The following is a 4,672-nucleotide window of genomic DNA, read 5'->3' as shown; positions in this document are numbered from 1 at the left end:
GAGATTTCTCATACAGAGAGATATTTGAGAGAGATTTCACATACTTGGAGAGATTTGGGAGAGATTTGACATTCTTGGAGAGATTTCTCATACAAAGAGATATTTGAGGGAGATTTCACATACTTAGAGAGATTTGGGAGAGATTTGACATTCTTGGAGAGATTTCTAATGTAGAGAGATATGAGAGAGAGATTTCACACACTTGGAGCGATTAGGGAGAGATTTGACATAGATAGAGATAGAGTGAAAACGATTGAGAGAGGATCCATGTGTGACAATTGTGAGTGTCCGGCATCGCAATGCATGGTTCATAAACCCTGTTAAGCCTTGTTTAAGGATCTTACACATTCCCGATGAGTATGCATCATTGTTTTAACAGTTTGGCTTGCCACGTACTACAGTTTTTAGGTTAAAGAGATCTAGTTGTACGTACTTTTCGATTTATGTTTTTCTTATTAGAATAGCTACTTGTTTAGTAAATACTGAGCGTAAGTCCAAGCACACAAGGGTTAGTTGAGCTTACCGGTTTGACTTGTTGACTTTATTTGACTTTGAATTGACCAGAATTTGACGGTTGTCACAATATTCAATAGATACATACCAAGGCTTAACTATAGCTCAAAATACCCAAAATACCCTTAAGTAAAACTCGGTCAACCTTGGTCAAAGTCATCAGGTTAAGGAGTCAACTTGGTCCACTCAGCCGAGTAATCGATTTGTACTCAGCTCCTACATTAGGCATACTCCTGCTTTGACCAAAGTTGGGAGGTTGACCACGTATGTTCGGCGTACGCTGAGGTATGCAAGGAATATGCTCAGAATCTCCTTCCCACAATAAGAGCTTAATGCATTTAGCTCTCATGTCCAAATTTTACATCAAATGCCAAAATACCATTAAGAGTCATAAAGTTTCCAACTTTAGGACTTTGCATGCCCTTTCAGTTCTTAATACACAAAATCCCAAATTCTTAACACCTTAAGACCTTCTAGAGCATGCATGGGGAAAAACCAAGAATCAAGACCACATTTTTATGACTCAAGACCCCTCATTAGGTCTGAAAGGACGAATTATTCAACTAGGAGCATGCCATGCTTAAGAATCATGATAGTTGGGAATAAAAAATGCCATTAATGAAGAAATGGATAGATCTACAAGATAAGATGATCAAGTTAGAAGGTTTTTATCTCCTTGAGATTGCTAGCATGGAGATAATCTCATATCCAAGTAGCTTCCAAGCTCCAAGGTCTTCCCACTACCTTTTTTTTCTTCAAGAACGCCACAAAACACAAAGATAATCTCAACACTAACTCTTCTCACTTTGGGTTAGCTAGAGGGACGTTTTCTCAGATGGAGGCTGATGAGGGAGTGAGCAATGAGGTGGAAATTTTTGGGTTAGATGTCTAAGAACATAACTATTATTGGTATTTACTTGCCCCAAGAGTAGCATGGTCCATTCGGGTTGCATGTCATCAGGACAATTTGTTAAGATGGATTCTTGAGAGAAGGTTATATATATGATTTATTAGTATATTATAAGTTATAATATATTAATATGAAATCATATGTTTTAATCAGTATTAATCAAGAATTAATTTAGGATTCATTTAGTGATTAAAAGAGACTAACTAACTCTGTGGGAACTAATTATAGTAATTAGTTATATTTATATTTATATTTGTTGGGCTTATGATCCATGTTGGACCAAGTTTATGTATGAATACATAAAGGGTTGGGCCACATCAACCATGGGTCATAAACCCATGGGTATGGTTTTAGGTTATACCCATGACCCTTGAAATCCAACATATAAATACATGTTCTTAACCTAAAAAATGCCTACGTGCATGTTCTTGGAGTTCATGGGTGTTTTTGGGTGCATGGAATTCTCTCTCAAATTCCGCCTTTTTCCATGATGTGTTGTGATTACATTTGAGGCTTCCACACTATTGGGGCTAAACTTTTAAAGGCCAAATACAACAAGGTTTCAAGCTACAACATTTCATGTATAATTAGAAAAAACATAGATCCAAAGCTTTTAGGGTTCCATAGGATGTTGTAGTATACTAAAACCCAACAATGGTATAAGAGCCATGGGTTCTTTTCTATTATACTTGATGTTTTATAAGTTTTCAAAGTAAAAAAATCGAAAACTCTACCTTCTACCCACTGAATTTGCTGATTCCACTAGGTGACTCACCGAGTTGCAGGTGTTTTGTCTTGGAATCGTCAAGTCCAGTTATGGGCTCGACGAGTTGGCAGTCCAGATAGCAGATTTTCATGTTTTTTGGCCTGTTTTGGATTAGAATCATTACCACAAAATGTTTTTGTTAATAAAATTTGATTTTGTTGTTATTGCAATGTTGATTCTCTTCCAATTGTTAGATAATTGTCATAATTTCAAGTTTTGTATTAGTTTGTATGAATATGCTAATTTCTTGAAGATTGATGATATGAATTATTTTGTTCTTATGACTTAGTTTAGATTAATAGAAAAATTATGTGATAATTGTTTTTGATTCAAATTTATCTAAAAGTTGATCATAATATGTGTTTTTCTAACTTGTCCTCAAGTTATATGAAAAGTCTCATTTATGAATTTTAAAAACTCATAAAATCTCCATAAGTTATGAAAATGAAGAGTCTCGTTTTTTTAATATTTTTTAATTCTTCCATAACTTGTCCTCAAGTTATGGAACTTGAAGAGTTTTTAATTAAACTACTTTAAACTAATAGGTTATGGAAACCAAAAGTTTTTGAATTGTTCAAAACTTGCCCTCAAGTTTTGGAATTTATAAAGTTACCCCCCATGTATACTTTAATTCCAACCCTTAGATTTTTAAAAGTTTAAAATTCAACTCTTATACTATTATAATATTATAGGTTTAATATACATATATATATATATATATATATATATATATATATATATATATATGTATGTATGTATAATAGTAATTATTACAGTTACTAGGCCTCATTCACAAACCAGTCTAAAAGGTGGCTATAAGGTTACTGCCTATAAAATGACAAATTAATGGGTGTCCACTCTCACCCACCACTTCCTTGACTGGTAGACGGTCGTTAGCCGAACAGGTAGGACAATACATTCGTTCACCCCTTATTAAAAGTAAAATGAAAACACTAAGTGAATAAACACTTATAAATTCTCAATCTTAGTTAGTTAGGAAAATGTGAAGATGGTGCTAACCCATGAAATTGCACTTTGCACCTTGTTAAATCGTTAGTGGAGCGTGTGTGGTTAACTGGCACAGTAATCTGGGACAGACAATGTGTGGCAAAGGGTAAGTTGATGTTAATCATAGATCAATGGAGAATATGTGATTAACCGGCACATTGATTAGATGGTTGTAACATTAAGCGTACCAAGTTAGTTTGCATAGTTATTCACTCCTTGTTTGTGATCCTCGGCATCCCAGTCACAAACTTGAAGGACACAATCGGGATTGAAACATTTCATTGAATAGTTCAATGAATCAGAAAAGATCTTGGAGTTTCAATTCATTTTAAAACCTAACGTTAAATTTTGTTTTTCATGGTTGAAATTGGTAAATCGTCATTTAGCTACCTTTAAATATTTTTTAGCCTGGATTACGGCATCCTTCTTCGAAGTTATAAAATATTTTCTTGGGTCCTAGCCTTAATATTTCATATTTGGTGTTATATTAAGGACTTAAATAAGCTAAAGTTGAATTTCTCCCTCATAGATGTCTAGCTATGACAATTATGGTCTTCCTTATCCTTTTGGATAAAGCTTTTTTAATAAAGATGATATCCTAAATGGCGATCAAGGTGAAAGATTAATCCCTTTGTTTTGCATTAATGGGACTTGAAATCATACTTCACTTCCTATACCTCCTCCAGTTATTCTCCATAACCCACAAGTTCTTGAAAAGTTCAAGTTCACTCAATCCGTATTGGCAAGCAATGTCTATATGTGCTTACATCTTGGAGATGAAGTCACATATTGACAAGATGGGAGAGTGAGGTGTCGAAATATCGAAGAAGTTGGCTATTGACTGTGTTCTTTAGTCACTTCCTGATGACAGATCACGACATGATGCTTATTGATCTTACTTATTTTCTTGTTGCTACTAACTCAGCAATGATTTGGAGCACTTGTAAAGCAAATTTGATTGGAAGATCTACTTCCCCAACTTACATGGACATTGACAATGGAAACGTTGGAAGTCTAAAAAAGTCTTCTCTTCCCAATGGAAAGGGATCGACCATAGTTAACCCAGTTGACCAAATGTGAAAAAGAAAGGCTAAGTCTAGAATAGTCCTATGTACCATTCATAAACAGTCCATATGTTCCTATTGCCAAAATAATGGGCATTGGTTGCAAATCAGTCCTATTTACCTGAAATATCATAATGATGGTAAAGTCGAAAAGTTTGACTCTACTTCAGGTAAGTCCACTATCTAATTCTCTTAAGTTCCTATTTGGAGATTCATATGACATGATGTGACTAGGTCACATATTGATGTTTTGTAGAATCGAAAAAAGGAGAGAAAGTTTAGAAGAAGAGTATGTTGAATCTGATCGCGAAGATGGATTTCGATCGCATGATTCGAAGATCAGAATTTTGAGTTGTTGCTTAAGAGTTAGGATAGATTGCTTAGGAATAGATAACAACAGAGTTTTCATTG

This window comes from Lactuca saligna, chromosome 8 (genome assembly GCF_052625555.1).
Source record: "Lactuca saligna cultivar CGN05327 chromosome 8, ASM5262555v1, whole genome shotgun sequence".
Classification (NCBI taxonomy): Eukaryota; Viridiplantae; Streptophyta; class Magnoliopsida; order Asterales; family Asteraceae; genus Lactuca; species Lactuca saligna.
The sequence above is the reverse complement of the archived record's forward strand: the minus strand, read 5'-3'. Positions refer to the sequence as shown.